This window comes from Dasypus novemcinctus, chromosome 5 (assembly GCF_030445035.2).
Source record: "Dasypus novemcinctus isolate mDasNov1 chromosome 5, mDasNov1.1.hap2, whole genome shotgun sequence".
Taxonomy (NCBI): Eukaryota; Metazoa; Chordata; class Mammalia; order Cingulata; family Dasypodidae; genus Dasypus; species Dasypus novemcinctus.
Genome location: NC_080677.1, coordinates 5,805,106 through 5,828,714, shown reverse-complemented (window position 1 = coordinate 5,828,714; position 23,609 = coordinate 5,805,106). Strand labels below are relative to the sequence as shown.

The 23,609-nt window shown below is 33.9% G+C and overlaps 1 protein-coding gene across 2 annotated transcripts in view; it reads right to left on the bottom strand.

Moving 5' to 3' along the window:
* Positions 1–23,609, bottom strand: part of ZPBP (zona pellucida binding protein) — a 129,337-nt gene that overhangs the window by 16,865 nt on the left and 88,863 nt on the right. The window contains exon 8 of one of the 2 annotated variants that reach the window (XR_009185726.1): positions 12,345–12,459. The exons of the other annotated variant lie outside the window; for it this stretch is intronic. The gene's annotated coding sequence lies outside the window, so the exon portion shown is untranslated. The remainder of the gene's footprint in view (positions 1–12,344; positions 12,460–23,609) is intronic. 2 annotated transcript variants of the gene reach the window in all.

The window sequence follows — 23,609 nt, the reverse complement described above, 5'->3', positions numbered from 1 at the left end:
AAAGAATCAAAAATATAACCAGACAAAATACAAAAAAAAAATGGTTTTCAAGAGTCATAAACATCAGATAAGAGGGGAAACAAATGAAAGTGAGGCCTACAATTGTCCTGGTTTACTCCCTTGAGAAACCTCCCTAATCTTCGCACAGGGAACTGAGGTGGAACTCACAAAAATCCCTGAATTGAAGAAACCAATCTGACTCTGAGAAGACCAAAGCAGATGGAGTTCTTCAGACTGTGTGCCAGAGAAGAAAGAGCTCAACACAGAGAGTACACTGGAGGATCAGGACATCTTGCTCCAGTATACAGCAGAGATTAGCCAATATATGTGAGAAAGCTGAGACTCAGGGAAAGGCCCACCTATCTAACAGGACTAGAGTGAAAGACGCCTGGCAACTACTCACAACAATAGCCCAAGAAGATGTGCAGAAATACAAACATATCACCAAATAAGATAAAATTTACCATACTTGGAATTTTTAAAAAGATTGCCAGGTATACAAAGAGGCAAGAAAATACATTTCATAAAAAGAATAATAACCAATCAAACTAAAAGTGAAACAGGTTTAAGAGCTAGCAGAGAAAATAAAATAGTCATTACAACAGTATTCCATATGTTCAAAATGTACATAAATGGAAGAGACAAAAATCAAGCTTCTTGTGATGAAAACTACATTGAAAAGAAAAATGGGGCGGCGGACTTGGCCCAGTGGTTAGGGCGTCCGTCTATCACATGGGAGGTCTGCAGTTCAAACCCCGGGCCTCCTTGACCCGTGTGGAGCTGGCCCATGTGCAGTGCTGATGCCCGCAAGGAGTGCCGTGCCATGGAGGAGTGTCCCCTTCATAGGGGACCCCCACATGCAAGGAGTGCGCCCCGTAAGGAGAGCCACCCAGCACGAAAAGAAAGTGCAGCCTACCTAAGAATGGCACCACCCACACGGAGAGCTGACACAAGATGACTCAACAAAAAGAGACACAGATTCCCGTGCCGTTGACAACAACAGAAGCAGACAAAGAAACAAGACGCAGCAAATAGACACAGAGAACAGACAACCATTTTTCTTTAAAAAGATTTTCTTTAAAAATTTAAAAATTTAAATTCTTTAAAAATTTAAAATTCTTTAAATGAGAATACTGTACATTAGACTTTACAGAAGAACTTGAAAGCACAGTAGAACTTATCAACATGAAAAACAAAGATAAAAATAGTTAAAAAATGAAAACAGCAAATGCATATAAACGATGTATATATATATCACTTTATATTACTTGAATGTAGATTGTGATTATTATATGCAAATATATATGATAGAGCCTTAAGAAGCCATTAAAATAAAACAAACAGCTAAAACAAAAAGAAAAAGAAAATACAATGGAATTATAGAAAATATTTGATCATTTAAAAAAAGGCAGAAAAAGAATCATCACTGACTAAAACACAGGTGGGACAAAGAGGAAACAATAAAAAGGTGCTAGAATTAAACTTAACCTTAACAGTAATCACAGTAAATGTAAATAGTCTAAATATGCCAATTAAAAGGCAGAGATTGTCAGATTGGGTAAAAAAAGATAGGGCTCCAATCAAACAGGCATTTTAAATATTAATACAGAAAAAGCTTAAATGTAAAAGAACAGACTAAGATATATTATGCTAACGTTTAGAAGAAGAAATCAGTAATGATTGTATTAGCCTCAGACAAAGTGGACATTAGAACAAAAGCAAATAATTTTATCAAGGATAAATATGATCATTTTATCATAAAGTCAATTAATAAAAAAAAGATAAAACAATTCCAAAAGTTAATGCAAAACAGATGCAAAATGAATGAAGCAAAACTGATTTAGAACTGGAAGGATACAAATACACATTTCAATCTAGGGATTTCAATACCCCATTCTAAACATTTCACAAAATGAAGCAGAAATTCAGCAAAAATATAATATAATAAACTATACTACCAAGCAAAATGATCTATTATTTATAGAAGGTTCCACTCACCATAAGCAGAATAGACTTTCTTCCCAAGTACACAAAGAACTAAATTCAGAGGCCTAAAATAAGTCTTGATGCCTTTAATAGGTCTGAAGTCTACAAAGTCTGGTCTCTGAACACAATGGAATTTATCATAAATTAGTAACAGGAAAAACTCAATGGACTCTTCAAAGACTCGGAAACTAACTCATACTTTTTCAAATAACCCACTGATATAAAAAGGTAAAAAAGAAAATTAGAAATTATTTTGAACAGAATGAAAATTAAAATTCTGCATATCAGAATTCCCTGAAACAATACTAAGAAGGAAATTTATGGCACCTAATGCCCACACTAGAAAAGAAGATCTCTGTGAAGAAGAATCAGTGATCTCTGATTCTACCTCAGTAAACTCTAAGAAGAGCAACTGAAACTTGAAGAATAAAAAAGGAAATAATATAGATTGAAACAGAAAACAATGAAATATAAACAAACAAACAAACAACAACAAAGAAAGGAGAATATCAAGTAAACCAAAAGCTTGTGCTTTGAGAAGGTCAATTAACTTCATAAACCTATAGCTAGACAAATGAGAAAACAAAGAGGGAAGACACAAGTTATCAATATCAAGAATGAGAGAGGTGACGTTAACCAGATTCTACAGATTTTAAAATAATATTAAGTCTTCTGGGAAGATGGAGGATTAAAGATGTACAGAGCTCACTTCTCTAGAAAAATAGCTAGACAACAAGCAGAAACTGTCAGATCAACAGCTCTAAGGGTCAAGAGACCAATGGAAGGCTGGGTAGCACCCAGAAGGGGGGGAGGGGGAAGAAAAGGACACTCTACGGGGAGGATCAGCTGTAGCTACTGGTGAACCACCCCAACTCTGGAAGCAAGCAGCATCGAGTCCTTAGGTCCCTGGCAGCAGCTTCAGACCAAGAATGCCACAGGGGTCTACTTCTCCAGAAAGGGGAAAAGGAGGGATGAAGCCTACTGCAAATCAATTTTTTGACCAGCAAATTTGGTCTGCTGTGACCCAAGGGTTCCACTTTACCTGGCTGGGTGGGGCAATGCCATTGTCTTCACCTGATTTCCAAAACACCCTCCTTACTGACCAGGATGGGCTGCTGCTGAAAGAGAGGAGAGGAAATCTCCCTAGGAAAAGGGAGGGTGTGGATGAGAGAGGAGAGAGTCTTCTGATTAGCAAGTTTGAAATGTTAGGCTTGGCTCTGCATAGCCTGCCCTAATGGGGAACTCTCCCAGACCTAGCTTCTGCATCACCTGCCTTGGTGGGGTTCCAGGGAACACATTCTCCTCTAAGGCTTGAGTGTAGCAGTTTGCCAAATAGCACCACCTTCCAGCAAGACAGGAAAGTGCACTCCAGAAGGGAAATATATAAATAAATGAGGCTTTCTGGTGCCTTTACTGCCCCCTACCCCAAGGTGCTCAGAAATTGGTTTGCAACCCATTAGTGGGTCTCTGGCTCTGTTTCGTGCAGTTAAACAGGGGCAATCCTAAAGACCTAGAATATTTCAACCAAGAATCAAAGAAGAGTTGTACCACAAAGCCAGGCAACCCAAAATCCCCAGCCAAGAGAGAAACTGATCATCAGTGTAAACTTACCACATCATAATCAGAAGCCTTGAAATCAACAAAAAATTACAAACCATACTATGAAAGAGAACTATATGGCCCAAGCAAAGGAATAAATCAAAATACCAGATGATACACAATACTTGAAACAAGTAATAAATTATGTTTATTTAAATCTCCTGAATCAATACAAGGAGATGAAGGAAAATATGGATAAAGAGATAAAGACATTAAGAAGATACTGGGGAGGCACAAAGAAGAATTTGAAAGCATGAAATAGAAAAATAACAGATTATGGGAATGAAGACACAATGGATGAGATTAAAAATACATTACAGGCATTCAACAACAGATTTGAAAGGGCAGAAGCATGAGTGAATTAGAAGACAGACAGTTGAAACTGAAAATACAAAAGAACAGATAAAGAAAAAAACGGGAAAATTGAGCAAGGACTCAGGGATCTGAATGATAGCATGAAGGACACAAACATACATGCCATAGGCATTCCAGAAAGAGAAGAGATAGAAAAAAAGGCAGAAAGAGTACTTGAGGAAATAATGGTCAAAAATTTCCCAACTGTTATGAAAGGCATGAATACACATATCCAAGAAGTCCAACATACTCCAAACAGAAAAAAAACTGAAAAGTCTTTTGCCAAACTATTCAGAATGTCAAATGCCAAAGATGAAGAGAGAATTCTGAAAGCAGCAAGAGAAAAGTGATCATCACATACAAGGGACATCCAGTACGATTTAGGGAAAATTTCTCACCAGAAACGATGGAGGCAAGGAGACAATGGTATTAGATTTTCAAGATACTGAAAGAGAAAACTGCCAGCCAAGAATTCTTTATCAAGCAAAACTGTCCATCAAAAAATTTTACTTGATGGGTGGAGAACCAAACAATAACCAATGGAATATTGAATTCTCATCCTGGAGAATCCTAACATATTCTCTAATAGAGTACATGGACAGTGCATAGTGAAGGAGGAGAGAGCCCAATTAGTTATTGATACAGATGCTTGTATTCATAAAACTTGTTCCTGTGAAAATGAAACTTAGCCTAGTAATACACATTGCCTAAGTTACCTCCTGAAAGCCACCTTTTTACTCAGATGTAGCCTCTCTCTAAATCAAACTCAACATATAAATTCACTACCTTCCTGCCAGCATGGAACATGACTCCCAGTGATTAGCATCCCTGGCACTGAGGGATTATTACCAAGCACCAACTAGGGATGCATTTGGAAAAAGGCCAAGAACAAAAGGGGGAAAGAGTAAATACAAATGAGTTTTTATGGCTAAGAGATTTCAAAGTAAGTCAGAGGTCATTTCAGAGGTCCCATTTATGCATGTCTCAGGAGGATCTCACTGACTGCCAAAGTAAACAGTGCCCTAACAGTGCACAGTAACAGTGCTCTGGCTGCTGAGGGCTCTAGAGATATCCAGACATTATAAGCAGGGCAGAAAGCTTCAAGAAATAGACACTTTGTCAGTGTCAGCAGACTTTATCTTGGAATATATGATAACCTATCTCCCCAATGTATCAACTCATTTATAATTTTCCTACACATGGCTCTTCTCCCCTTTTATTTGAACCTATAAGTAGCACTATACCCATTAAATATATGTCCTAGAGACTTAAATCTTCTGGCTGCTCATATACTGGTTGAGCCCTGAAACTCAGCAGAGTTGCAGCCAGTATCTCCTCTCCAACTGACTGGACTCACACAGGACAATTGGCAAAAGGATGATGATGGATAATGCCCATCTCAAAAAACAGAGCATATAAGCCCCCACTCAATTGGAAGCACCATCCTAAAATCCTCAAAATTGAGGAATAAATAATCCTAAGGAAAGAATGCAAATATGGACTAAAGTAGACTTATTCTAGTAATGGAAGAACTTGTTAACATTGTGATAAAGACAGTGGTCATCAGAGGTTCTTAGGGGAGGGAGAGGGAAGAATAGGGGTAACATGGGGCATTTTGGGGACACTGGTATTGTTCTGCATGATATGGCAATAACGGATACAATCCATTATACATTTTGTCAAAATGCATAAAAGTGTGTGGTACAAAGTATAAACCCTAATATAAACTACAGACAATGGTTAGCAGCAGTGCTTCAATATGTGTTCATCAATTGTAGCAAATGTACCTCACCAATGAAAGATGATGTTAATGAGGGAATACGTGGGAGGGGGACAGAGTAGGGCATGTGGGAATCCCCTGTATTTTTTATATAACATTTATGCAATCCAAAGTTTCTTTAAAAATAATTATATTTTTTTAAAAATAAAGTACTCTTGTCTTAAAAAAATGAGGGTAAGTTTAAAATATTAGCATATAAAGAGAAACTAATAGAGTTTGTAAACAAGAGGCTGGCTCTAAAAGAATCACTAAAGGGAGCTCTATACCCTGAAAGGAAGAGAGAGGAAAAAGAGGATTGGAGAAGAATGTACAAATGAAGATTATCAGAAAGGGTACCAAAAAGGGTAAAAAGATAGGCAAAAATAAGATAGGATATATAAAGTCTTAGGAAAAAACAGTCAAATCAAGTAATGCCTTTATATTATAACACAAATGTTAATGTATTAAACTCCCCAATCAAAAAATAGAGGCTAACAGAATGGATAAAAAATATATACCACCCATATGCTGCCTCCAAGAGACTAACCTTAGACCTGAGGATACAAATAGGCTGAACATGAAAGGTTGGAAAAAAGATATTTCATGCAAACAGTTACCAAAAAAGAGCAGGGCAGCAATACTAATATTAGCCAAAAGAGACTTTAAATGTTAAATCTTGTAAGAGGCACACAAGGCCATTATATACTAATAAAATATGCAATCGACTGGGAAGAAATAAGTCATAAATATCTATGCACCAAACCAGGGTATCCCAAAACTTATGAGGCAACTCTGGCAAAACTGAAAGAAGAAACAGACATCACTATAAAAACAGCTACAGACATCAACATACCACTCACATGAATAGACAGAACTCCAGAAGATCAACAAGGAAACAGGGAACTTAAACAATAAGATAAACAAGCTAGACATAACAGACTGTGAAATTTTGAAATTATTTTATGAATCCCAAAAAAGAGAAAGATTATAATTATGGGCTGGTGCCTTCCTGTGGGTGTGAACCCTTTTTTCAATTGGACTACTGCAGCGAGATATGACTCAGATTGAGTCTCCACCCACTTGATGGGTCCAATAAAAAATGGAGAAACACCAGAAAAGAGAGCTTTGCCATTTTGGATCCTGCCATGTGACAGAAAGAAGCAGCTTAAGCAGCTGAAGCCCCAAGGAGAGACAAACCATGTGCCTGAGAGCTTACAGCTAAAATAGGGAAGAAAGGGGAGCAGCCAAGCCTGAGAGAAGAGAAGCCCAGAGAAGAAAGCAGAAACCAGCCAGAGTTTGGTAACCATCTTGCTTCAACATGTGGCAACTGATTTTAGTAAGAAAGCAACCTTGAAATGGAATTTCCATGGCCTTGGAACAGTAAGCTTTTACGCTAAATAAATACCCTTTTTAAAAGCAAACACATTTCTAGTATTTTGTATTGGCAGTCCTTTGGAACACTAAAACACAGATATATACAGAACAACCCCAAAACAGCTGGTTATACATTCATGGATCTTTCTCCAGGAAAGACCATATGTTGGGTTACAAAACTGGTCTTAATAAATTTAAAAATATTGAATTTATACAAAGCACTTTATCTAATTAGAACAAAATGAAGCTGCAAGTCAATAACAGATGGGAAAGGAAAAATGAGTAAATATAAAGAGGCTAAAACAATTCATCACATACAAGGAATCCTCAATAAGAATAAATGTTGAATTCTCCTGACAAACCATGGAGAGAAGGCAGTGGTTTGAATATATTAAAGATACTGAAGGAGAAAAATTTCTATCCAAGAATTCTTTATCTGACAAAACTGTACATGAAAAATGAGGGTGGAATTTTTTAAAAAATGAAAGAAAAAATAAAATGACATAGACAACTTGAAAAAAAAATGAGGGTGAGTTTAAAGTTGTAACAGATGAATGAAAGCTGAGATAGTATATCATAAGAAGACCAGATTTACATGGGATACTAAAGTGAGAATTGCAACCTAAAAAGAAAAAACAAGGAGCAAGAGGCTTGGGGGAGAATACAGAGATGAGGATTATTAGTAAGAGTAAAAAATAGGGTATAAAGACAGATAATAGTAAGATGTGACAATGGAAAACCAAAGAATAAATTGATGTAAGTAATGCATGTTTAGAGTAATAAGAGTGAACGCTAATGGACTGAACTCCTCAAAAGACAGACATTGGCAGAATGGATAAAATATATGAACCATCTATATGCTGTCTACAAGATGAGAAGGAGGACATTACCACTAATTGCAGAGAGATAAGAGATTAAGAGGATATTATGAACAAATGTACACCACCAAACTAGACAACATAGACGACAACTTTCTAGAAATACACAAACAACCTACGCTGACCCTAGAAGAGATATGTGACCTCAAAACACCAATCACCGGTAAAGAGATTAAAGCAGACATCAAAAGGCTTTCAAAAATGAAAAGCCCAGGACCAGATGGCTTCAGAGGGGAATTCTACCCATCATGCAAAGATTTAATCCCAATCTTGTAAAAATTCTTTCAAAACAGTGAAAGGGAATGTTATCAAACTCATTCTATGGTGCCAACATCATCCAAAAACCTAAGTCAGATGAAGATACTATTACTATGAAAAAAAGAAGATTACAGTCCAATCTCTCGAATGAATACAGATGCAAAAATCCCTAACAAAATGGCTGGTAACTGAATCTAAAAGTACATTACACCGAGGGAACACACAGAAGAAATGATCAGTGCACATAAAGGATAAACAGATCTTACAGTGAAAAACACAATGAAAAAATTTTTAATTATTTTTTAAATTTTTGTTAATTGTATTTAAAAAAAAATTTTTTTTTGCTCTTCTGCCCCTTTTATTGGAATCTATAATTAGTACTATACTCATTAAATATATGTCCCAGAGATGTAAATCTTCGGTCTGTTCATATGCCACTTGAGCCATGAATCTCAGCAAAGTTGCCTCCTCTCTAGTTCACTGGACTCACACAGGACAACTAACAAAAGGATAATGATGGACAATGCTCATCCCAAAAATCAGAATATCTACAACTGCAAGGAAGATAGTTCTACTCATTTGCCCCATGGGACCAAAGTCCTCTCTCAATCGGAAACAGAGTGGGCATCACCATCCCAAATCGTCAAGATTTTCCCTCCTCAAACATAAGGGGGGAAATCCAACTATGGACTAAAATAGACTTTCTGTTGTTCTGGCAATGGAAGAGCTTATATCATTGATATAAAGGCAGTAGCCACCAGGGATTCTGAGTGGAGAGAAAGGGAAGAATGGGTATAGCATGAGGATGTTTTTGAGGCATTGGAATTGTCCTATATGACATTGCAATGATGGATACAGGCCATTGTACATCCTGTCAAAACCTAAAAAATCGTGCCAGGCAAAATGTAAACTATAATATCAACTAAAGTCCATGGTAAGTAGCAATGCTTCAATATGTGTTCATCAATTATAACAAATGTACCACGCTAATGAAAGATGTTAATGTGGGAAAGTGTGGGAGGAGGAAGGGATGGGGTATATGGGAATCCTCTATATTTTTATATTTTTGATGTAACATTTATGTAACTTAAAGCTTCTTTAAAAATAATTTGTTTAAAAAGTACATTAAAAGAATTCATCATCAAAAGAAAATCAATTAGTATAGTATACCACATTAATAAATTGAAGAAAAGTCACATGATCCTATCAATTGACACAGAACAGGCATTTGAAAAAAACGCAGCACCCTTTCTTGATAAAAAAACACGCCAAAGGATAGGAATAGAAGGAAACTTTCTCAAAACAATAAAGTGCACATATGATAAACCACAGCTAACACTGTACTAAATGGTGAAAGACTGAAAGCTTTCTTGCTGAGACAGGGAAAAAGACAAGGACGCCCAATGTCATAACTGTTATTCAGTATTGTGGTACAAGTTTTAGCTAGAGGAATAAGGCAAGAAAAGGAAATAAAGGGCACCCAAATAGGAAAGGAAGAAATAAAATCCCACTATTTTTTGATGATAGGACACTATACCTAGAAAACCCAAAAAAATCCAGAACAAAGCTACTAGAGCTAATAAACAAGTTCAGCAAAGTGGAAGGATACAAGATTAACATGCAAAATTCAGTACTGTTTCTTTACACTACTAATAGCCAATCAGAGGATAAGGTGAGGATAAAAATTCCATTTACAACAGCAATTAAAAGAATCAAGTATTTAGGAATAAACTTTGCCAAGAACATAAAGGACCTGTATTCAGAAAACTAAAAAAAAAAAAAAAAAAATTAAAGATGAACTGAACAAATACAAGGATATTCTGTGTTCATTGACTGGAAGACTAAATATCATTAAGATGTCAATTTTACCCAAATTGACGTACAGATTCAAGGCAATCCCAATAAAAATCCCAATAGCCTCTTCTGCATTCATGGAAAAGCCAGTTTTATTAAATTCAGATTTATTTGCAAGGGTAAGGAGCCTAGAATAGTCCCCTAAGTATATTACAAAGGAAAAACGAAGTTAATTTATAATCTTAATACAATTCCTATCAAAACCTGAGCAGGATACATATATTGTAAATAAAGACAAGCTGATTTTAAATTTTATATGGAAAGGCAAAGGAATTAGAATAGATAAAAGAGCTTTGAAAAAGAAGAATCAAGTGGAGGAATCACATAATCCAATTTTAAGACTTACTATATAAGCTACAGAACTGAAAACATTGAGATATTAGTGGTGAGACAGACATATAGACCAATGAAAAAGATTATTTTCCTTGTTAATTCCATCAAATATTGAAAGATGAAATAACAGCAATCCTATAAAAGCTCTTTCAGAAAATACAGTGAGAGAGAACACTGTTCAACTCACTTTATGACATCAAAATAACCCTATTCCCAAAACCTGTCAGGTATTATTGAAAATATGGCAGATGATTACCCATCTAGAAGAAGGCATGAAATTCCTTTAAAAATATTAGCAAGTCAAATCCAACAAGATATAAAAATTATATTAGATCATAACCATGTAGATTTCATCACAGGAATCCTGGGTTGGTTCAACCTTAGAAAATAGTCAATGTAATTTACCATAAAAAGGACAATAAAGAAAAAAAGAGACATTTAATAAAGACAGAAAAAGTGCCTGATAACATTCACCTTCTATTCCTGAAAAGACCTTCAGCAGCCTAGGACTGGCAGGGACCTTATTAAAACTGAAAAAGAGCAATTAAGTAAAACCTATAGCTAATTAGTATTTAAAACTGAAAGCATTATCGGTCTCATCCTAATTGTTGAGAACGAGAAAAGAATATATACTTTAACACTTTTATTCTGCATTGTACTAGACCCAGACATTGCAATAAAGGAATAAGCACAAGAATAAAGTAAAATGGTTATTTGCAGATACATTTATTTATGTAAAAAACACAACAGAATATCTACAAAACAGTTGAAACCTAATCAGTGTAATTAAGCAGGGTAACAAGTTCAGGTAAAAATTTTTAAAAAACTACGTTCTTATATCCTAATATTTGGGAAATTAAATAATAATTCCATTTACTGTAGTGCAGAAAAGTTTAACAACCTTATGAATAAATCTAAGAAGAGATTTGCAAGAATTGTATATGGCAAACTAAAAATTCACATCCATGAGACAAATTGAAAAGGGTTTAAATAAATGGAGAACTATCATGTTCACTGACTGAAAGACTAAATATGTTTGAGATGGTAACTAGCTTCAATTTTATCTCTATAGTCAATGCAATAGCCCTTATAGTCCAGAAGCTTGTTTTTAAATGGGCATGCTGATTCTAAAATTTATATATAAATATAACAAATAGCCAACATAATTCGCTATTTGACAGAGAGTAGCCAAAACAATATTTAAAATAAAGAACAATTTTGGATGATTGCTATATGTGATTCTAAGACTTACTATAAACTACATGGTAACTACATGATAAAAAATTACCATTGAACTTTCCCTAACACTAAACTGGAAAAGAGAACACAAAATGGATTACAGACCCAAATATACATCCTGAAAGCATAAAATTACAAAAATACAGGAGAAAGTATTTGTGACCTCAGAGTAAGAATGGTTTATTAGAACACAAAACAAATGAACCAAAGAATAGAATATTAGTAAATTGGACTTCTTCAACTCTTTTTCATTGGAAAAAAATGCAAGCCACAGTCAGGGAGAAAATAGTCACAGCTTATGTAGTTTATATCAGGTTAGTTTATGCAAGGTTGGTTTATATTGTAAAAGACTTTAGCTCTTACTATAGGAAGAGCTCTTACAACTCAATAGTAATAAGACAAAAGACCCCACTTAAAAATAAGCAAGCTATCTGAACAGACACTGTGCAAAAGACATACCAATGGCTAATAGGAACTTGAAAAGATGCTCAAAATATTTAGTAATTGGAAAAATGAAAATTAAAACCACTATGAGGTAACACTAAACATGTATCTTAGAATGGCTAAAATTAATAAATCTGACCATACCAAGATTAGGCAAAGATTTGGAGCAACTGGACTCCCAAACATTGTTAGTAGAACATGAAATTGGATTGCCACTTTAGAAAATAATTTGGCTTTTGCTTTTATAAATTTAAATATACACTTACCGTATGACCCAGCAATCGCAGTCATAGGTATTTTCCCAGGAGAATTGAAAACATATGTCCACACAAAGACTTGTACAGGAATGTTCAGAGCAGCTTTATTTGTAATAGCCTAAAACTGGAAACAACCCAAATGTCTATCATCAGGTGAATGGATAAACAAAATTTGGTATATCCATAAATGGAATACTACTCAGCAATAAAGAGGATTAAACTATTAACGCAACATGAATGAAGCTTGAAAATCATTATGCTGAGTAAAAGAATTTTGACAAAGAGTACTACTGCATGATTCCATTTTTTTTTTTAATTATAAAAATGAATGTATGCATCTCTATAATGACATGAGCAGCTCAGTGTTTGCCTGGGAGAGGATGTTGTGGTATCATGGATTACAAAAGTCCATAAAACAAAATTTGAGTTGATGGCAGTGTGTCCTATCTTAAATGTAGTTATGATTTTACGGGAGCATGCATTCCAAAGACATTAAACAGTGTGATTTCAATACATGTAGTTAACTATATGCCAATTATATCTCAACAAAATTTTTAAAATATGTTGAATCCAAACAACAAAAGTGACAGAAATTACTTAAATTACTGTTTATTTAATGATTTGCATGTACAACATTACTACCTTAATAAATGTTGCTTACCTTAATAAATGTTGCTGAGTGTAAAATCCTGAATGGGATTGAATTTGATAATCTCTCTGAGGAGAGAGGCAGACAATGGGATTGTTGAGGGTTTCATTGGGAGGCTTTATCTTGTTTAAGTCACTTTAAATCTTGGGAAAGATATAAAGCATATGACAGATTCTGAAATGTTTGGAATGGGTGATGTGTCCACACTTGTTTCCAATATTTTCTATATTTCTGGATGTTTGAAATATATTATTATAAAAACTTTGTTTCCAAAGAGCCATAATAAGTACTTAGGGAAATATTAATTAAAATGTGTTCCCCTACCACACTCTAAATCTTCCTACAAAAATAAATCTCCAGGCGCAGATTACTTCAATGGTGAATTAAACATAGAAGGAAGAAATTATATAAATCTTACATAAATCACTTGAGAAAAAGCAAAAAGAAGGAACAATTCCAACTCATCTTTTTTTTTAAGCAGAAATGTCCTAACACTAAAACCTTGAAAAGCAATTTAAAAGAAAGAAAACTTCAGACCAAAGTCTCCATGAACATAGACACAAAAATCTTTTACAAAATATTAGCAAATCAAATTCAGCAATATATACAAAAAATAAACAGTGATCACATGTAGTTTATATCAGGTTAGTTTATACAAGGTTGGTTTAACATTTGCATTTCAATCCATGCATTGAAAAAAACATGATGAAAGAGAAACCCATATGATCATCCCAATAGATGTGTAAAATATATTTGACAAAATTCAATACCATTCATAATTAAAAATCAAAGCTGGGCTCTATGAAAAGCCTATAACTAGTTATCATACCTATTCATGAAAGACTGAGAGCTTTGACAAGGAGAATGAGATAAGAGTGCTCACTTATCTCACTTCTGTTCAACACTGTTCTGAATACTCTACATGGAGTAAGGAGTAAATAAAGATATAAAACACACACAGACCGTAAGTAAATAAGTGAAACTGTCTTTATTACTATGTGAAATAAAAGGTATGGAGAAATCCTAAAAATCTATAATATGCTACTAGGATTTAGAAAGGTCATATAATAAAAGGTAAATATACAAAAATTATTATATCTCTAAGTATTGGAAATGAACTCTTAGATATTTTAAAATACTATTACAAAAGAATCCATTACATGAAACCCTTAAGAAAAAATTTAATGTGTAAACCCTGTATACTGAAAACTGGAAGAAACTACTCAGAGAAATTAAGGAAGAATAAACCATGTTCATGGAGTAGAAGAATTGTTAGAGATGGCTCTTCTCAAATGGTATCCATACATTCAATTTAATTCTAATCAAAATGTGAGCAGACTTTATTTTTGTCAAAATTGATGCCCTAATTTTAAAATTATAAAACCATCAAAACAATTTTGAAAAAAAAGCAAAACAAAAACAGATGAAGGATTTTGCACAGTACTGGCACAAAGAAAGACATACAGATCAAGGGAAAAGAAAAGAATTCAGAAAAATACACATACATAGCTTTTTTCCAAGTGAGTTTTGACAAAGGTGTCTTGGTAATAAACTGAGGAAAAGACAGCCTTTTTAGCAAATGATGCTGGAACTGGATAGATAAGCATATGTAAAGAAAGAGGAACCTCTACCATTATTGCACATAATAGAGAAAAACTGACCCAAAGTGAACTACCAATCTAAAAAGATAAAGCCAAAAATTTCTAGAAGAAACACTGTAGACACATAGGAAAAACGCTTCATGAATTTGAAGAAACGATTTCTTACATTACACAAAATCTTTGAACCATTAAAAAAATATAGAAAAACTTGACTTTGCCAAAATTAAAACTTCTGATATATGAAAGATATAATAAAATGAAAAGAGAACTTAAATATCTGGCTGTGAACTTGTTTCCAGAATATACAAAGAAAACTGATAGATCCATAATATTTAGGCAAATAATCTGATAAAAGTATAAAAGAAAAGACTTGAACAAAGTTCAAAATAAAATACACAAATGCCCAAAGAACACATGAAAAAATATTTATTCAATTTCTGAGTCTTAAGGAAATACAAATTAAAACTACAAATAAGACAGTATTACATTCTGACTTTAGAATGATAAAAATAAAAACAATGTCAAGTGTTTCTGAAAATGTGAAAAAACTGAACATCTCATAAATTACTGCTGGGTGTATAAAATGATACATCTACTTTGTAAAAGTGTAGGTGCTTCTTAAGAGGTTAAATATACTCTTACCATTGTACCAGCAATTTAACTCTTATACCCAAGAGATATGAAAGTATGGCTGCATAAAAAGTTATACATAAATGATATGATCTTTATTCACAACAGTGAAAAAAACTGAAAACAGCTCAAATACTTTTTGACAGTTACATGGGTAAACTGTTTACATTTAATATACATTAAATGCAATACTATTTAACAATAAAATGAACAAAGTACTGATAAACAACAACATGCATAAAAGTCACAAACATTATACGGAGCAAAAGAATCCAGACATGAAAGAGAAAGTACTCTTTGACTGTATTAAATTTTTGAAAGACAAATCCAATCTACAGTGATAGAAAACAAGTAAGTGGTTGCCTGGGTCTAGGTATTTGGGTGCCTAGGTGAGTGACTGGGAGGTGGCATAAGGGAACCATTTGGGGTGATGGAAATGTTCTGTATCTTTATAGCGGTGGTGGTTAATTGGATGAATACACATGGCAAAACTCGCTGAAATGAACAATTAAGATGAATGCATTTTAAATTAAAATGGGTGAATATATAAAATCAACATATTATACCTTTATAAAGTTGATTAAAAATACTTTCCCACAAATAGAGTTCCAAGCCCTGGTGGTTTCATTAGTTACTTCTATGAAGGAAAAAAATACTACTATTGCAGATTATATTCAGGATACAAAGGAGAGGAAACACTCCCAACTTGTTTATTGAGACTAGCACAATTGAGATAACAAAAATGAGAAGGGAATAATAAGAAGATTAAAGAAAAAATTACATGAATATAAATAATACAAATATTTACACTGTTACCAATATGAAACTAGCAACATATATTGACTAAGTGGTCCATGTCTAAGGAATGTAAAAGTCAATAAATATTTTTAAATTAAATATAATTCACTATTTTATTTCAATAAATGCAGAAAAGCATTTAACACAATCCAACTGTTAGTCACGATAAAATCTCTCAGCAAACTAAGAAAAAATGAAAAAATGGAAATTCCTTTATCTGATAAAGGATATATAAAAAACAATGACCCTCCCCCCCCAAAAAAGCTAACATCATACTACAAAGATGAAATATTGAATGCTTTCTTCCTAAGACTGAGAACAAAAGAAGTGTGTCTACTCTCACAATTTATACTAAATATTTACTTGACTGTGACTTCTGCTTCTGGTCAAAACAGAGTAACTGACAGGATTAAATTTCTCACCATTATCACTATAAAACTAGATATAATATATTTTCAGTTGGAAATTAGCTTAGCTCAAGATTATTATCCTGAAAAAAGGGCAGGGGGAGGGGAATTCTATGAAGTTTCCTTATAGCTCCATCATTCTTCCTGGAGGCACTTTTTGAACCATGGCACAGACACAGAGAGTGAAGAAGATAAAAAGTGCTTTCACTGACCTAAGCTGATACACATTACAAACTAGGATAGCTAAAGCAGTTAGAAATACTGGAGAGGACAGTGCTCTGTAAATCTCTGGGCAAATACAAAACTGCACATGAGAAAGGGAACACTTTACAGAAAACGGGGAATTGTGGAATAAATGGGCATCCTCGGGGACAACAGTGCTGAAGGTTGTTTTTATTTTTACCAGCCAGAGTGGAGAGACCTTGATGAATACACCATTTATAAACAACCATTTGCTAAAAGAAAATCAAAAGGGTAATTGGAAACCATTTTGAACTAAGTGAAAAGACATGCCAAAATTTGTGTGATGCCAATAAAGCTGTATTAGGAGGAAATTTATACCTTGAAAGATGCAAATTATTAAAACGCCCAAAAAGAAAAAATCTAAAAGCCACACGTATTAAAGAAATTGAATTTTTAGTTAGAAGTCTTCCCACAAAGTTAACATCAGGCCCACATGGCTTCACTGGGAGATGCTAAAAATGCTTAAGGAAGAAATAATACAAATTCCATGCAAACTCTTCAAAAAAAAAATTGAAGAAGAGTGATTATTTTCACTTCAATCTCTCAGGCCAGCATCATCCTAATAAAAAAATATAATAAATCACCATACAGGAAATATAGACTGACATGAAGAATATATATGCAAAAGTTATAAGCAAAATTTTAACATATCTAACTCAACAATATATTAAAATGATAAGATAGCTGACCAATTAGAGTTCATTCAAAGAATGCAAGTTGGTTTACTACTGAAAAAGAAATTAATGTAATTGTCTTTATTATCAAAATAGAAAGAAAATTCATATATCAACTCAATAGAAGAATAAAAAATCTGGTATTCATCTCTGACACAAATTCTCAGTAAACTGAAATAAAAGGTAACTTCCTCAACCTGATTTAGAGCATATCTAAAATTATATTTAATGCTTTCTCCCAATGATCAGGAACAAGACAAGGACGTAAGCTTTCAACATTCTATTCAAGACTGTACTGGATATACTAGTGAGTACAATAAGAAAAATAAAAATTAAAAAGCATTCAGATCGGAAATAAGAAGTGATACTATATTTATAAAAAGTTACTACAACGATTAAATTCCAGGATACAAGAGCAATATACAAAAATTGTCTTTTTATACTCTAAAATGAATTGGAAGTTGAAAGTTTAAAATATAACTAAATCATTTAGAATTGCATTAAAATATGAAACACTTAGAGATATATTTGGGAAAAAAAATGTGAAAGACCTCTATGCTGAAAACTATTAATATGAAACATCGTTCAGAGAAACTCAAGGACATAAATCAGTGGAGAGAAATACTATATTCATGGAAGAGAAGACTCAAGATTATTAAGATATCAATTCTCCCAAACTGATCTACATATTCAAAGAGATCTCAATTCAAACTGCAAGCTGTTTCTAATATTCATATTAAAATGCAAAGGACTTGGAATAAAACAACAGAAGAACAAAGTTGGAGAACTAACACTACCTAATTTCAAAACTTAAGCTACAGTAATCAAGACCACATAATATTAGTATCAAAGATCAACAAATGTAACAATGGAACTAAGTGAAGAGTCTACAAATTATTCACCCAAATAAAGTCCACTCATTTTTGGAACAATTTTATATCCAGACTTATATTTGACTTCAGAAAAATTAAAGCATCTGCTCTTCAAAAGACCCTTTTAAGAGAATTAAAAGGCAAGTTGTGGTATGTGAGAAAAATTGTGCAAATCATAAATCTGATAAAGAATAGGTAGGTATAATATATATAGAATTCTCAAATATTAATGAGGAAACGTGACCCAATTAAAAGTGAAAAGACTAGAATGCTTTACCAAAGAAAATGGCAAATGAATATATGATACTCAATGGGAAAATTAAAACCATGATATTAACTACATACATATGTTGAAAACAAATAAAAATAAACCACCACCACCACCACCAAAAGAAAACTGAACACAGCAAGTACTGCCGAGAGTATGGAGGAACTGGAACTCTTGATGCTAATGGTGTGATATAAAATAGTACAACTAATTTGGAAAACAGACTGGAAGTTTCATAAAATATTAAAAATACACCTACCATATGACCTAGCCAAAGAAATGAAAACATGTGTCTCTATGAATATTTGTATATGAATGTTCATAGCAGCTTTATCTTAATATCCCCAAACAGTAAACACCTCAAATACACACCAACATGTGAATGGATAAACTATGGTATATTCATACAATGGAAAACTACTCAGCAATTTAAAAAGAAAGAATTACTGATGTGTTCTACATGAATAAATCACAAAATAATTATGCTGTGTGAAAAAGTCCAGACAAATGAGTGAAGATGTTCTCATTATTATAAAATTTTAGAAAATGAAAATGATAGTGAGAGAAAGTACATTGGTAAGGAGCAGGGGGATAGGGAGGACAGAGGAAAAGAATTACAAAGAGGAACGAGGAAAATTGGGGTGGGTAAAGAATATGTGAATTATCTTGATTTTGGTGATGGTTTCATGTGTCTACTCATATGTCATAACTTATAAAATTTTACACTTACATGTGTAGTCTATTGTTTATCAGTTTTATATCTAAAAAGCTACTATAAAAATATTGGATTGGTTACAGCCAAAATAAAATGCTTATGATTATAGCATATACAAAAGTAAAATGTGTGAAAATATCACATAGAACTAGAAAGCGTAAGTGGAAGTATGCTATTGTAATATTATTACATTACATGAAGAGTGGTAAAATATCAAATTGTACATATAATAATCCCTAAAACAATCTCTAAAACAATCATTAAAAAATAGGAGAGTCATAACATTACAGTCCATATAGGAAGGGAAACAGAATACTAAAAATATTCAATCTAAAATAATATGCAGGAAAGCTAGTACAGCAGGGAAAACTGAGGCAGCTATAAAGGAATTACTAAGTTGAAATGTGTCTTCCAAAAGATAGGCCCACATCTAACCATCCCAGTACCTGCGGCCTTGTTTGGGAAAAGGGTCTTTGCAGATATACTTAAGGTAAGGCTCTTAAGAGATCATCCTAGATTAGCCTGGTGCATAAATCCTAAGACTGATGTCCTTACAAGAAACATAAAAGGAGAAGATACACAGAAAAGGGGACAAGGTCATGTGAAGACAGGCAGAGATTAGAGTGATGCATCTATAAGCCAAGGAATGTCAACGACTGCTGACAGTCACAAGAAGTTAGACGAGAGGCACGGAACAGATTCTCTCTCAGAGCCTCCAGAAGGAAGCAATTCTGGAGACACCTTATTTTCAGATGTCTGATCTCCACAACATTGAGAAAATTAATTTGTTATTTTAAGCCACCAAGTATGTGGCAATTTGTTATGGCAGGCCTAAGAAACTAACATCGATTTTGGTACCAGAAGTGGGGTGCTACTGTAACAAACATCTAAAAATGTGGAAGTGGCTTTGGAATTGGGTAATGAGTAGATGCTGGAATATTTTTGAGGTAAATAACAGAGGTGTTATCCTGAAGTGATGTTTGGCAGAAATGTGGATGTTAAAGATAATTCTGGTGAGGGATCAGAAAGAAGTGAGGAATACAGTAGATCAATGCTTCTATCATCTGAAAGAATATATAAATCACCATGAACAGAATGTTGATAGAAACACGAAAACTAAAGGAGGTTCTGAGTAAGTATAGAAGGAAATGAGGAACATGTCATTGGAGGACCACCTTGTCTCTAATGGTATGGATCTTGATACCATACATGGGAAACCCAAGAGTTTGCTTTGTTTTCTTTTGTTTTTATTTTTTTGAGAAAGTTGTCTCAGAAGAAGCACTGACAACTTGCCCTGAAGGGAACAGAAGCAGGACAAAATGAAGGTGGGCTGCCAGACTTCTCAAAATTCAATAACCAGCAAATAGACTGACAAATCTATTTGGCTGCAAACATGTGTTATCCTTCAGTAAAATGTAAAAATGACTCTAAGGGCAAAGAAATGGCAATTCTGTGAATGAATAAGAAAGAAATATAAAACAGTGTAACAGAAGTGAAGAATGCCTGTGATGTGCTCATCCTTGTACTGGACATGGCTAAGGAAAGACTCAATGAGCTTAAAGATATGTTGATTAAATCTTCCAAAAGTAAAATAAAAAGGTGAAATGAAGGAACAGAATATATAAGAACTGTTGACTAATTACAAAAGGAATAGCATACATGTTATGGGATACCAGGAGCAGAAGAGAGAATAAATATATTACAGAAGTAATAATGGCTGAAAGTTTCAAAACTAAGGACAGCAGCTAACCACAGTTCCAGGAAGTTCAGAGAACACCAAGCAGTACTGATACAAAACAATCTATACTTAAGCTTATCATTTTCAAACTGCCCAAAATCAAAGACCAAGATAAAATCATGAAAGAATCCAGAGGAAAAAGTGCCTTATCTATAGTGGAACAAGGCTAAAAATTACATGTAAGCAAGAAGGGAGTGAAATATTTAGTGTTGAAAGAATGAAAACCACCAACCAAGCATTCTGCATCTATCAAAATTGCAACTAAAATACTTTTATTTCTCAAATAAAAACTGAGGAAGTTTGCTGCCAGTAAACCTGCTTTTCAAGAAATATTCAAAGATCTTCTTCAGAAAGAAGGTATATGGTATAGATCAGAAAACTGGATCAACATACAGAAATTATGAGTATTCAAGAAAGAATAAATGAAGGTAAAATTAAGTCTCTGTACAAGGGATGTGAAGGAGATATTCAGAATACTCTTAAAAGGTACCTCCACTAACCATGGGGTAGTGTAATGTTACTTAAAATCTGATTTTAATTAATTGTAAATATACATTGCAAACTCTAGGACTCCACTAAAAGAATTAAAAATATGTATATCTGTTATGAAAAAAGAGGACAGAAAGAATCATATAAACTGGTCATCTGAAACCAGAGACCATAGAAAAAAGAGTAGAAGACCAAATGAGAAAAGAATAGAAAACAGTTAAAATATGGTAGATGTTAAGCAAATCATATCAATAATTACTTTAAATGTGAATCATATAAACACATTAAAGAGACTATAAGAATGGATAAAAAAACAAGCCATGATGATATGTTGTCTACAAGGAACTAACTTTAATATAAAGATAAAAATTAAAAGGAAAGAGAAGGATAAAGATAAACAATGCTAACACTAATAGAAAGACAGACATCTGGAATAGCTATTAATTTTAGACAAAGCAGATATTCAAGGAAAATTATCACAGATAAAAAAGGACAATACATAATGATAAAGGGCCAATCCTTCGAGAAGACATAATTATGTGCATGTGGCCTAACAACAGTGAAACACATGGGGCAAAAGAAGAAAAAATGATAAAAGCTGGAAGGAAAACCAGATAAATCTATTATATTTGGAGACTTCAACACTTGTTTGACAATAACTGACAGATACAGCAGACAGAAAATTAATAAGGATATAGTTGAACTAAACAGCAAAACCAACTACATCTAATTCACATGTATAGAATAAATGATAAAACAATAACAAAATTCATATTCTTCTCAAACTTACAGGAAACAATCACCAAAATAAACCACACCCTAACCATAAAACAATTTCAAGTAATTTAAAATAGAACTAAAATAAAATATGCTCAGAACAGAATCAAACTAGAAATCAATAACAGAAAAAGAGCTAGAAATATTCCAAATACTTGTAAATTAAACAACCCATTTCTAAGTAATTCACTGTCAAAGAACTCTGAACAGAAATTAGAAAAAAAAATTTCGGAGGCACCAGGGATTGAACCCAGGACCTAATAGATAGGAAGCATTTAAGCACTCAACCAACTGAGCAATACCCATCCCAGAGAAAATATTTTGAACTAAGTGAAAATGAAAATATTACATTAAAATTTGTGGGATGCAACAAATGCAATGCCAAGATTGAAGCACTGACTCCATGTATTAGAAATGGAGAAAGATCTTAAAACCACTAATCTAAATTTCCTCAAGAAAACTATAAAACAGAGCAAATTAGATTCAAAGTAAGAAGAAGAAAATAATAATACAGCAGAAATGACTGAAATTGAAAACAGGGTAACATCAAAGAAAAATCAATGAAACCAAAATGTGCTTCTTTTAAAATACCAATAAAGTGGAAGCCAGAGCCAGATCTGCCTTTAGAAGAGGGAGGGAAAGGGGTTCTAGTGGCTTTGGCACACCAGGAATTTGAAAAGTGGCATCAAAACGAGGGAGGCCAATGGTGAGTGCTGGGGGCAGGGTCAAAGCGAGAAGGGCCAATGGTGAGAAGCGGGGGTGTAGCCAATAGTGAAAATGGTGCCAAATTTGAAAAGCACGCCAGGAGTTAAAGAGGCACAGAGCCCACCCAGCCCACCAGAGTTTAGGGAATGTGGGAGTGGGGACTGAGAGCAGGAACCAGGAACTTACTTAGACCTCTCGGATAGGCTGTAACCCTTGAGGTACCCAAACAACAGGGAACAGGGGAGGGAACTGTGTGTTAGGTTTAGGGTATAAATGTCAGTGTTTCTTGCCGTTTGGCATGCCAGGCATTTTATCCAGTTTGTGTTCCCATTCTTGCAAGATTGTTAATAAAATTCTTTTTTCCTACATAATCAGGTGAGCTTCTGTTTTCTTACAGGTACAACTTTCTTTCTAACAACCAGAGCTGCTTTAACAAATACCACAGGCTAATTGGCTTCAGGAACAGAAATTCATTGTTTCAACGTTTTAGAGGCTAGAGCTCTAAAATCAAGGTGTGGGCAGGGACGTTTGATTTGAAGTCTGTAGCATTCTGGTGGTGGCATAACTCAATCTCTGCCTCTGTCACATAGCCATCTCTCTCTAGCTCCTGCTGTGCCCTAATTCCTTAGCTTATAAGACCCACCCTGATTCAGTTTGGCTTCACATTAACATCTTCAAAGATCCTATATATAAATGCATTCATATTTG